Raw genomic sequence first — 13,794 nt, 5'->3', positions numbered from 1 at the left:
AACACACACAACCTGCTTCAGTACTGACAGTCTGCAAACACCCGGACCCAGCTTCAGTACTGACAGACCGCAAACACACAGAACCTGCTTCAGTACTGACAGTCTGCAAACACACGGAACCTGCTTCAGTACTGACAGTCTGCAAACACACAGACCATGATTCAGTACTGACAGTCTGCAAACACCCAGACCCTGATTCAGTACTGACAGTCCGCAAACACCCAGACCATGATTCAGTACTGACAGTCCGCAAACACCCAGACCATGATTCAGTACTGACAGTCTGCAAACACCCAGACCCTGCTTCAGTACTGACAGACTGCAAACACACAGAACCTGCTTCAGTACTGACAGTCTGCAAACACACAGAACCTGCTTCAGTACTGACAGTCTGCAAACACACAGACCCTGCTTCAGTACTGACAGTCTGTAAACACACAGACCCTGCTTCAGTACTGACAGACTGCAAACACACACAACCTGCTTCAGTACTGACAGTCTGCAAACACACAGAACCTGCTTCAGTACTGACAGTCTGTAAACACACAGACCCTGCTTCAGTACTGACAGACTGCAAACACCCAGACCCTGCTTCAGTACTGACAGTCTGCAAACACCCAGACCCAGCTTCAGTACTGACAGTCTGCAAACACACAGAACCTGCTTCAGTACTGACAGTCTGCAAACACACAGAACCTGCTTCAGTACTGACAGTCTGCAAACACACAGACCCTGCTTCAGTACTGACAGTCTGCAAACACACAGAGCCTGCTTCAGTACTGACAGACTGCAAACACCCAGACCCTGCTTCAGTACTGACAGTCTGCAAACACACAGACCCTGCTTCAGTACTGACAGTCTGCAAACACACAGACCCTGCTTCAGTACTGACAGTCTGCAAACACACAGACCCTGCTTCAGTACTGACAGTCTGCAAACACACAGACCCTGCTTCAGTACTGACAGTCTGCAAACACACAGACCCTGCTTCAGTACTGACAGTCTGCAAACACCAGACTGGGGGGGTGGGGTGGTAATTAACATTACTGCCCATCAGATGGACTGTTCTGAGTGTGTACTCAACACTACACCTGGCAATCTTAAGCTACTTCTTTGCCACAGGCTATTTCTTGCAGCTTTAGTGCCTATTTTACTCACACCACAGGCCAATATTAGGCTACTTGTAGTTTTAAAAAGATTTCAGTCAATTTAACTACTTGCTCTACCTCCCTCTCACCCCTCCACCTCTGACTTTGCAAAATGACTAGATAGATTTCCAATAATTTGTTTCATCAAACAAACTTGTTATAATCAACTATTTCACATACAATTCATCTTGAGTTGTATAATAAAATACTATCGAATACAGGGACAAAGCCATTTTGTATAGCTGCTGCATCAGTGGAGTCACTTGATCAGTTCTGACCAATGGCATTTCTGAGCCACTGAGCTACAGAGGTATAGATATAGACAAGGAATTGGAAACTGGGCTCCATAGACTTTCTATTATAAAAAGGTATGAAAAATGAATATTGTCCCAAAACTTCTGGATAATAACAACCACTGTTCCACAAACTGCTACACTTAATGAAATTTATGGTCACAAAAAATCGACTGATGAGGTTTTCTTGGGTTTTCAAATCAGCTTGGGTTTCTACATTTAATTCAATGGACAGTGAGCTCTTTCACCCTCAGCAGTTGTGAACGTGCGCAGTAGAGGCTGTTTCCCGATACTTCCTAGGCTTCCCTGACTGGCCCCTCCTCCCCGCTCCAGTTCCTATGTACGCCCTATGCACAGGATAAAGGGGGAGTGGAGATCTGGGCTGGGAGGGAGGATGAGGGGTTTGGAGGTTGCACCAAGCACCTCATTTATCTCACTTATATGGTAATGGCTGAAGATTACTGGCAGGCCATTGGCAGTTTTGCACGTCCAGGAGAGAGGGGTTAATGGGTGTTTGCCATAGCACAGGCGCACAGTATGCTCCGGATGGCAATGATGTATTTACATCCTGGTAATTACACTTAAGGTGATGAGTTCAATGTTCTCCAAGCGCAAAGCTACTATGTCTCATTACCACTCCAGTGTTATTGGCACTGAGCTGTCATTTTTAAAGACCTAGTGCAACCAAAATTTATATTTTTAAATGGATATATTAAACAAGGAGCCAATGAAAACAAATATTAGGCAATACACCTATTTCAGCCGGCTGATTTAAAACAAAGTTCATATACTGCCCTCTATAGGTGGATTTTGGTAATGGTGCTCAGTATGTAAACAAAATGGAGACTGGGAATGTCGTTCCTCTTTTCCCCCATCTTGGAATGCTCAGTCGTGGTAGTCGCTGCTCTGAACACCGCTATCGATTCTGGAGACAAGCACAGGCTTCCGCTCAAAAGAGCCTTAACACTACCCTGCACCCCACCCACACAGCAGAACAGAGCCTAAACACCACCCTACACCCCACCCACACACCAGAACAGAGCCTTAACACCACCCTGCACCCCACCCACACACTAGAACAGAGCCTAAACACCACCCTACACCCCACCCACACACCAGAACAGAGCCTTAACACTACCCTGCACCCCACCCACACAGCAGAACAGAGCCTTAACACTACCCTGCACCCAACCCACACACTAGAACAGAGCCTTAACACTACCCTGTACCCCACCCACACACCAGAACAGTCCCTTAACATCACCCTGTACCCCACCCACACACCAGAACAGAGCCTTAACACTACCCTGCACCCCCACACACCAGAGCAGAGCCATCACCCAGCATCCCACCCACATACATGGGCATACATGGAAATTAGCAAATTAGGAAATTAGCAAAAGGTAAATTCCGCACAGAAGTTAGGAAATACTTTTTCCACACAGAGAGTGGTCACTCTCTGCCAGGTCACCTAGTAGAGGCAGAAACTCTGGGGGTTTTCAAGACCAGGCTTGATACGGTGTTGGAGTCTGTCTTGTTTGTAGGCAAACCGAGCATTAGGTACATTTTAGTGGTTGGAAAATGGCAAGCATTGTTGGGCTTGTTCTCATCATTATGTTATGTTAATCTGGTTTCCAGGTTTGGTTGTGTAATTTTAATTTCAATTTAATTCAATTTAAATTTAATTTCAATTTACTCTGTCATCAGGAATGGAGGCTGTTAAGTTTCTCTAGGTAAAGGTTTGTGCCAGTTGAGAAGTATGTTTGGTATTTTTTTGACAATTTGGTATTGTCAAAAGATTCAAAACCTTGTTTTTGCAAATGGGGTGATGGAGGCACGCATTGACATGCCTCCATGAAGACAGAGGAGGGCTGAGAGTATTCCATTGTCCTAAAAAGACCGCCATTATTCAGTTCTGCTGCCACTCAGCTGTAAAACTATTGCATTTCAAACATTTTGTGAAATAAATGCGCTCCCACAATCCGTTCAATAATAGGAAAATCGGGGTGTCGGGCCTCTCCTACTGCCTTGTTCAGCAGCACAACACCAACAAACTGAGATAAATTACCTAAAACTGCGTTTACAGATATCATTTCATTTCGCAGTTTCATTGCATGCTTGCAATATGACACAGAGAAGACAGCTTTTGATTGGTTTAAGCTAAGCAAGACAAAGCCATGAAGCCCGTGCTGGTCATCAAGACAGTTGCTTTATCGCAATGCATGCTGGGCGATTTGTTTTTTTTTTGTATTGTATGCAAGTGACCACAGTTCATTCCAACACGAAATGGCTTGATATGCATATCTACTGGGCACGGGTGGAGGCCAGGCTGTAACAGGGGACACAGATAGGGGGAAGCATTGAAGTCGAATTTGTGGAATCCCTGTCAGCAAGCCAGAGATGTTCTGGCCTAAACTGCGGAGAGAGAAGAGAAAGGCTTTCAAATAAAGTTGTCCCCCCCGTTGAGAAACTATTATACATATTCAAAATAATGTGCCCTGAACCTCCGCAGTGGAAGAACAAAAAACAATACCATCACCAGGAGGGTGGCCCGGTTGCCATGGTTACCGAAAGGCCCCCCGTTTTACAGAACTGGGTGTGATCAATAGCATGCACTTGCACATCTGCTCTTGGCTATGCAATGTATTTCCCCCACCTCATGCCTATCGGCTTCAAGTTTTATCGATACTTTGTGAACGAACGTAATTTCGCTTTACGAACTGCAAACGGAGTCAGAGCGAAAAAATAATAGAATTTTAAAATGTATCTACACGGTGGGCTGCCAGTAAGCGAGCATCCGCTCCCGTCCGACCGCATCGTCATCCTACGGAGAATCTCTCAATTATTAAAACTTATTTAACCAGATGCTAACCTGGAGCCGCAGCAATTGCACCCGAACGGCAGCGCAGTTTCGCTTGGGGACAGAGGTGACCCACGGCAGAGGTGCTCCACGACAGAGGTGCTCCACGGCAGAGGTGACCCACGGCAGAGATGACCCACAGCAGAGGTGCTCCATGACAGAGGTGCCCCACGGCAGAGGTGCCCCAGGGCAGAGGTGCCCCACGGCAGAGGTGACCCACTGAGAAAAGGAGAAAGAGAAAGCTTCAGGATGAGGCTCGGGCTGTGAACAGGCCGACAAGTAAGCAAAGTCACCAATCTGTCAATAAACGCGTAATTGAATTGAATTGGTTTACATGTTGTAGATTAATGTACCGGCTGTCTCTCAAACTGGGCCATTCGCTAGCTATAGAGAACGCAAGCTATTCTCAGACTTTTGTCAAGTAACATATGTGTTCTTAGGTTGAGGGATATTTGTGAATGAAAATGGGTCGAATCACACACTGTTCTTACGTACAGCCTAGGCTACAAAGCAGGTCCCTGTTTCACAAAGCAGCTAGAGTGGCTTAGGTGGATGCTAGAGCGTCTGCTAAATGCCTATAATGTAATAACTGTGCTGAGTAAAACCCAGAACCCTCCCAATATGAAACATGAACTGAAATAAAAAGAGCTATCTTTTTTAGCTTTTACTTAGCCCGTTTGTTCAGCTAACTCTGTAATCCTGCTTTGTGGAATATTCCCATGGATCACACCACTAGCCAGAGAATTTCCAAAAACATCATGAAGTAACTATGTTTCGAAATATTAAGTAGACATTTAAATCAGTGTAGCCTATACGCGTAGGTTTCTTTTCGACTTTTGTGTGGCTTATGTTCGTTTTAGGTGCAGGCAGTAGTAAATATGTATTCATTCTTTTTTTTATTTTTTATTTTTTTTATTTTTAAGTAAACAAAAACAAACAAAACGGCAGAGGAGGTAATAAATTCATAAAGTAAAATGACCTAATCAAACGAGAACAAAACAGAAAAAGAGGAAAGAGAACCAATAATCAAACAAAGAAGAGAAAGAGAGAGAAAAAAAACATATATACATACATATGTATATATAGTGGTCATAAATGCTACTAGCATGAAATATGTATTAATTATTTGATTCAAACAATGGTAAGTCAATCAAGTAAGGGTAATAATGTGACATTTTGATGTAGCTCTGTTTTGTCATGTGTTGATATAACTATATTACCACCTTCTGGTGAAATAAAGACACAGCATTGACAGTGATAGAGTTTTGAATGGGGACAAATGAAACAAGTGATCTTTTTGACATGTGTTGAAGGCAAATTCATGTTAGAATGACTAAATCTTTTGGTTTCCTTTAAACCCCAACCCCCCCCCACCCCAACACACAACACTCAGACAATTCTGTATTCTAGTTTAACACAACATCTGCCACCTACCCTCCCCCTCAAGTCTGCACTCACTGTCAAGACTAACATGCGATCTCCAGGCGCAGACCTGGAGGAACCTTGGCGAAGCATATTCGTTGATCGAATCCCGATCGTAGAAAAAGCAGAACTGCTTATGAATAACGTATTAGATGACAATATGGGGAAGGAGGAGACTTTTCTTGGTCTGTCTAAGAATGTCCTCCTATGTGTTTTTTTCTTCCAATTCATCGTTGCTTTTCCCTAAAAGCTATATCAGCTAGGACACATTTTTTCAGTGAAATGTTGCCTGAACAGTGAACTTAGGCATCGTCTGTTAATAAAAGTAAACCAAAGAACCGAAGCCCACCTACTGCCACAGTCCCTACCACCCCGAAAGCTCCCGTGTGATCCTGTCCACTGTCTCCAGTGAGTCTTAAATCTTAAATCTCCCCCTACCGCAGGATCTCTCTCTCTCTCTCTCCCCCTTCCTCCCTCCCTCCCTTGTGTAGCACAGTAGATGCAAACACTGAACTAGATAACACCTGTAATTGCAGCTTGCAGAAATATTTGTACATTGTTCTTAAATTATGAACATGCCATGGTTTCTAGCGTATAATTACACACACATTTCCTTATAACAAAGCTAAAAACACAGAGCACAGAAAATATCCATTTTTGTTGCCAATATTTTCTCGCTACAGGTTTGTACAGATTTTGATTTTTTTATTATTAATTATAATTGGTTGAAATGTGTACAACCTTTCAAGGGGTCACAATCTTACATACAGTATATGCTGTAGTATCCATGGAGAACAAACCAGCGGAAAAAAAGACCTTTCTTTGATTGCATGTGCCATTAGTGAAGACCTTACTCCCCAGTTAATGTTTCTGTATACCATCGTCTTCGAGGAAGTCTGAGTCATTGTGGATTTAACCTTTGTTTCGTGTGCTTGCAAATTAAATCTATTATTTGCGCGCGCAAGTCGAACATTAGCATAAACGTTGATCAGTGCACCACAGATCACACACGAAGCAGACCTGCTTTGAAATGCTGTCTTAGATAAACATTAGGGAAAGAGGAGAATTCATTCTCTGCTTTTCTACACGTTTGAGGTTACCTCTCCAGTTGCTAAGAAGGCCACGTTGTACGTTTGCCTGAGCTTTTGGGATGTTACCCTGTAAGTTATGCCTTGGCGGGGCGCCATGTACACTCTGCAGCAGGGGTTCCCAACCTTTTTTGGCTCAGGACCTTTAGGTATGAAATTTTTCGCGACCGCAGCCATTTAAAACATTGACATTTTGCTATTGGACACTTTTCTAATATTAAAAAACGTAAAAGAGTGACCCTAACATATGACAGACAGTTACATGTTAGTATACAATCACTGCTAAGAGTCCTGTAAAGCACAATATGTTGGCACTGACCGTTCATTTAAACTCACCATGTCTAATGGGATGGGGCGCTTAATCAAAGTCAGGGGGTGTAGTCGAGAGCGCGCATCTAATCTCATCTGTGACGTCTAGCCTGGACCGTTACTTTGATATCATGCAAACAAGAGTGATAAATCCTGCAAATAAATACTTGCGAAGGGAAACTTTCCAAAGTGCATCCTTTGCTTGCTCAGCTCATCGCGTTTTCTTTTGAAATATGATTTTGGCTTGCCCATGTATTCTTTGTGTGTTGTCTCAAAGTGTCTTTTAAGTTTGTTTGGTTTCATACTCTCCGTAGACAGCACATTACCGCACGAGAGGCATTTGGCCTTGTCCTCGCTGTTCTCGATGACGCTCGTAAATCCATACTGAAGAAATGATTCATCACATTTTCTATCTGACTTAATCATTTGTCTTTTGCTGACGAAACAGAGTAGGCTTATTTGACTGACCCATACCAATAGTGTTGCATGTAAAAAATGTAAACAGAAACAGAATTTAAACCACAGCTGGCAGTGAACTTCTGCCATAATTCAAGTAGCAAACACATTTCATGCCATTCTGTTTACTTAGTTTTACTATTGTTATGATACTTGTTAACATTTACTCCTATTCACTCAATTTTGCTGGAATTTTCCATCATACATTGTTATTTTATTACACATTTGTTTTTTTTATGGCACTGGCACCACTGAGCGTATTTGTATTTGTGTTTGAATTTAAGTTTGAGTTGGAAGAGCAGTTTAAAGGAGCGAGACCAAAGCAAAGGCAGGTAGTTGCGAGGGATACAGGGATCGACAGAAAGCATTCGCCGGTACCTTCCCTGGGCTTCCACACGCGCTGCCTCGGAATTAACGCCGTGAAGCATGTTGCCATGGCGACGGTCTTCGGGCTTCGAAGCGGTCACCTCTGACTGCGCACGACGTCAAACCTCATCTTGTTATTTTTCCACACATAAAGGACCCATTAAAGCCCAATTTAAAAACGCTCCCTTTGCAGGAACAATGCCGCTTTTTAGCGGCTGAGATTCTTTCCGCATGGCCGTGCATTGTTTTTTTATGCCATTTGTATTGGACAATGGCGCCCGAACGATTCGGTTGATTTCATTTCGGCTGCAAGCGTCGTGAGGTGTCGGGCAACAGGCTTTGAGATTCATGCCTTTCCAAATTGCATATGAAAGGATATGAAAGAATGAGATTGCTAAGAAGTACTCCGTTTCTGAACGTTTTCTAATTATCGTCTGAATCCAGACATAAATATTTCAAAGGTCCTTTCAAGATTGTATTTGGTCTTCATTTCTTTTGACAGAAATTACAGTGCAGTGCAGACATTTTACAGAAGTGTTGTTTTGTGTATATGTAGAGAATCAGGCAAAAACACTGTCACAGTTTGTGAAAATAGTGGTGTCACTGTTGCATTCCATGTATGTATGTACTAAGCATACTTTACATCAACTTCAATACTTCCAAGAACTCTTAAGTTAAAAATAGTATACTTCATGTACTCTGTATGACCAATATTTGGACACCCCTTCGTCTGGGTGTTCTACATGATTCTGTGATTCCCCAACAGTTTGGGGAAGGCCCTTTCCTGTTTCAGCATGACAACGCCCTCAGGCATGCAGTTGAGGTCCATATAGAAATGGTTTTGTCGAGAACGGTGTGGAAGGACTTGACTGGCCTGCACAGAGCCCTGACCTCAGCCCCATCCAACACCTTTGCGATCATTTTGAAAGCTAACTGCAAGCCAGGCCTAATCGCCCAATCAGTGCCTGATCTATCTAAGGCACTTCTGGCTGAATGTAAGCAAATTCCTGCTTCATGCTAAATGCTCAAACATATAGTATAAAGCCTTTCCAGAATAGTGAAAGTTGTTACAGCTGAAAAGAGTCCATCCCCATATTAATGCCTGTCATTTTGGATGAGATGTTGGATGTCAGGTGTCCACATACTTTTGGCCATGTAGTGCATGATTTAGTATCTCATTTGTTCACACGGGTATCATTATTTAAATGTTGTGTTCAGAGCTACGGCTAGTGGAATGACGTGGTGACGTTTCTTGGGGCCCAAACATAGGGGGGTCCACAGCTAAAAAAAAATTCAATTTGTTTTATTTAAAAAAGGGGGACCCAGAGCAATATTCTTTAATTGGGTATTAAAGTATTCTTTCCCACGCCATTGGTTGTATTACTCATTATCATGGTGTTGTGTGAAGAGGTGGGCCTGTGGTCTGTGTCAGAAAATGGGCAGGGTTTCTCCTGTCCTGACTGCAGTGGGGAGCTCACCCCACCCCTGAATACATTTTTGACACCAAAATGCTGAATCAGGGTGTTAACAGAAAAAAAGAGGGACAACTAACTTTGAATGAGTCTGTCAATGCCTGGAAATGCTGACGACTGTATCAGAGAGCTCTTGTATCGAAATAATCTGGTAGTCTCCTTTTATAAATTAAGAGCATTAATAAACCCAAGATGTATGCTTGCACAGTGGTAGCAATCAATATACCATACAAATGGAAAAACTAGACAATCAAATTGTTGAAATATTGACACTGGCAAGAAAAAGGCTTGCGCTAAAAACTCAGTCAAAACAAGTACAATTCCATAAGGACAAGAGATGAGCATTTCTCACAACACACAAGGAAAAACCAATGCATCGAGCAGGCAAAGAGAAAACCTTGATCAAGGGCTGCCCAGCTCTGCTACTGGAGATCTACCATCCTGAAGGTTTTCATTTCAACCCTGATTTGCCACGCCTGATTCTACTAATTAGCAGCTCAATGTGATCTCCAGCTGAATGAGGCGTGCTTTGCTAGGGTTGGAGTGAAACCCTACAGGACGGTAGATCTCCAAGAACAGGGTTCAGCAGCCGTGCTCTATATGTAATAAAGCGCAGTTCTCCCTCAGTCGGACGATAGCCGAGTCAACACTGCAGACTGGAACAAGCAATCAGACGAGAAGTTCTGATCGGCTGCTGCTCAACTTGCCTCTTAATTGGCAATTAGCGATTGGTTCTCTCCACAGCCTGCTCAGCTTGCTTTGCCGTCAGGAGCTCGATACTGCGTCAGTGAAACTTACAAAACTGAATGGTATTGTCCACGCTGACAAAAGAAGCTGCCTATTTCGCATCCTGCCTACAGCTCCTCATATTCCACCTCGAAGGAGTAAGTTTTTTTTTGTAACTTCCAGCTGGTTTTCAAGGTCTTCTTCAATTTAAAATTCACAAGTACAAATGATACGTAGAGACTGAGACCCACACACAGCAAAGCGGCTTCTGAAAAAGGGGTTATTATTCAAGGCCTGGATTTCCACCAGAGAGACACACTTCTTCACAGTTTCTTAGAGGGAAAAAAATGCAAAGCAAAAACCCACAGGGAAATGATTTGGAGGATATATGGTTTATGTATTTTGTCAATGAAAAAGGGGGGTGCAGGTGCTGCTGATATATTGTCGAATGGGTGGAGGATATTGTGTAACATTTTTCATTTGACACTGTGTAATTGGTGGTCGTTTAAGGGAGTCAGTTTAATACGCAGCCTTTTTTGGGTGAAATTAGGGGTGGAAAGTATGCGCGAAATGGCAACCCTGGGGCTGTCAATCACAGATTCTGACTCTTCGGCGGTACTCCACTCTTTTTGTGCAGAGGGGGAAGAAGAGTGTGTGTGTGTGTGTGTGTGTGTGTGCACGAGTATGTGAGTATATGTGTGTGTGTATGTGTTTGTGTGTGCACGCTTATGTGAGTATATATGTGTGTGTGTGGTATGTGTGTGGTATGTGTGTGTATTTGTGTGTGTGTGTATAAATGTGTTTCTGGAGGAGCCGGGTAAAAGCATCCTGAGCTCATCCGAAAACCACGGGTTGGTTTTAACAGGGGGCCTGGGTCTCCAGTGGGCTTGCCTGGCTCCGAATTTTGGCGTGAGAGTGGCCAACGGGCTGTGGGGGCCAGCGCATCCGCCATATGGCGCCTCGTCTGAAAGGGGGGGGGGGGGGGGGGGCAGGTGAGGGAAACCTGGCTTATGGCCACCGCACCTGTTTGTTCTTCAGAAGCCCCCCCCCCCCCCCGGACCCCTCCAGCTGGTGCCGTCTCCGGGGAGTGGCGGGGGAGTGGCGTCCGGGGCCCGATTCGGCGGTAGCTGGGGGGCCCGGACGCCACGGACCCCCCCTCCCTGCCGCACCAACGCCTCCCGTCCCAGCGTTTCGGCGCTTACCTTCTCTCAAGCCCAGTTTCCTGTCCTGGGACTGTCCGCAACGGAGGAGAGGGAGGCCTCCCTCCGGTCCAAACCAAGGGGGGGGGCTGACTTCGCTAGCATCTGGCCGGTACTGGTCTTCACCCTGCATATACGAGAAGTCCTACTCAGAGTGGGAATAGGCCATGACTAGCTCACATTGTATACATCCTTAAAAACCCCTTAAACCTCACTTAAAATCCTGTCTTAAATGAACCCAATTATGTCCAAAAGTATATACAGTATAGGCATGCTTGTAATGGCCATGACCAGCACACATTGTTTACATCCTTAAAACCCCTTAAACCTCACTTAAAATCCTGTCTTAAATAAGCCCAATTATGTCCAAAAGTATATACAGTATAAGCATGCTTGTAATGGCTATGACTAGCTCACATTGTTTGCAAACTTAAAACCCCTTAAGCCTCACTTAAAATCCTGTCTTAAATAAACCCAATTATGTCCAGAAGTATATACAGTATAGGCATGCTTGTAATGGCCATGACCAGCACACATTGTTTACATCCTTAAAACCCCTTAAACCTCACTTAAAAATCCTGTCTTAAATAAACCCAATTATGTCCAAAAGTATATACAGTATAGGCATGCTTGTGATGGCCATGACTAGCTCATATTGTTTACATCCTTAAAACCCCTTAAACCTCACTTAAAATCCTGTCTTAAATAAGCCCAATTATGTCCAAAAGTATATATACTTTATACAGTATAGGCATGCTTGTAATAATGAGCACATTTGTACAAAAATGACCAAATCCCCTGATCGGATGAGTCTCACTCTGTAAACATACAGGAAATATTTATTGGATATCTTTTTTTCCCCCCAGCCATATCCCACTTCCCGATGCTAATTCCATTGAGGGTGGTGCCCTCTGGAGCCTCACGAAGCAAATTTTCTTTATTTACCCATTACTCTCTTTTTGACTAAGCCTTGTAATTTCAGTCAAACGGTGTGCTCCTGAAGAGCTTCTGTGTACAAAATGAGATCATAGTGGTTACTAATGTTTACTTATCAAACAAACAAAATTCATAGAAACAATGAGATCGCTTGGCTTTACCTTGGTGTGTGATCCCATCTGCACTCTGTTGTCTGGGTTGCTGTAAATCAGGCTTGAGTAGGCTCCTGTCATTTGCACGTGGATGAAAGAAAGCGGGACCTGTGTGTTTTTAGGAATTAGGCGCAAGTTGCCAGCTTAGTGGTAACGAGGAGGTTAGATTGCAGATGTGGTTATATGTGTGCAGGTTTTGGGGATGAAGAGTGAGGGGGTTAAGCAGATGTGGGTGTGTGTGCACGTGTGTGTGTGCGCACGTGTGTGTGCGTGTGTGTGTAGCGAGAATTGTTCTGCAATTAGATATATGTGTGTAGTGGGATGGTGCGGGTGTGTGCTTTTGTTTAGTGTATCTAGCATACATGTGAAATGAATGAACTTGAAGTGTTGGCAGTAAATTATTGAATCTTGAAACGCCCCTTACAGAAGAATATACCGAAAAATATGTTGGAATAAAAAACATTTTGAGACATTTTCCGTCGTTTCTGATACCTCGGACTATTGCATTCCGAGGTCCGCTTTTGATCTCAACCATATTATCGAAGCCACTTTGAAAGGAAAGCCACTCTTGATATCGCCCCTGAATCTGTTTTCCTTCCAAAGCTATTTTTAATATCTGAAGATTCAAATAATCTCTTTGTATGCAGCTTCGCAATCGCATATATGGGAAACAAAGCTATTCGGCTAGAAAATAAGGTTAATACATGTGACCGGAGATGGGACACTGATTTGACACTGTTTGAAACTCAGCCAGTAGACAGTGGCAATACGTTACATGGCATTACAGGCATTTAGCAGACGCTCTTATCCAGAGCGACTTACACAACTTTTTTACATAGCATTTTTACATTGTATCCATTTATACAGCTGGATATATACTGAAGCAATGCAGGTTAAGTACCTTGCTCAAGGGTACAACGGCAGTGTCCTACCCAGGAATCGAACCTGCGACCTTTCGGTTACAAGTCCAGTTCCTTACCCACTGTGCTACACTCCGTGCCAAGTACAATACAAGTACAATAATCAGGATAATCAGGACACATCAAGCTTCTGCCAGGACCTAAGTGGGAGGATGAACGAGTGCTTTACCCCAGTCACATATCACTCACTGGGGCTCCTCCATCTAGCCCCTTGCATCACATGCACAAATGGAGAATTAAAGGTTCGGTTCCAATGAATCAGCACTGACGGTCAGCGAGGCCCCTTGCGCCGACCGAAATAGATTTTTAATCTTGGCCAATCGCAAAGCAGAAAAGCGCTGTGACGGACACAAAGCCAGTAAAGCCCAACAGTCTTTTTGCTGTGCGCTCTGGTTCTTGCACCTGATCGGGATTCACAAGCGCAAAAACATTCCACGTACATCCGCG

This window comes from Anguilla anguilla, chromosome 19 (assembly GCF_013347855.1).
Source record: "Anguilla anguilla isolate fAngAng1 chromosome 19, fAngAng1.pri, whole genome shotgun sequence".
Classification (NCBI taxonomy): domain Eukaryota; kingdom Metazoa; phylum Chordata; class Actinopteri; order Anguilliformes; family Anguillidae; genus Anguilla; species Anguilla anguilla.
The sequence above is the reverse complement of the archived record's forward strand: the minus strand, read 5'-3'. Positions refer to the sequence as shown.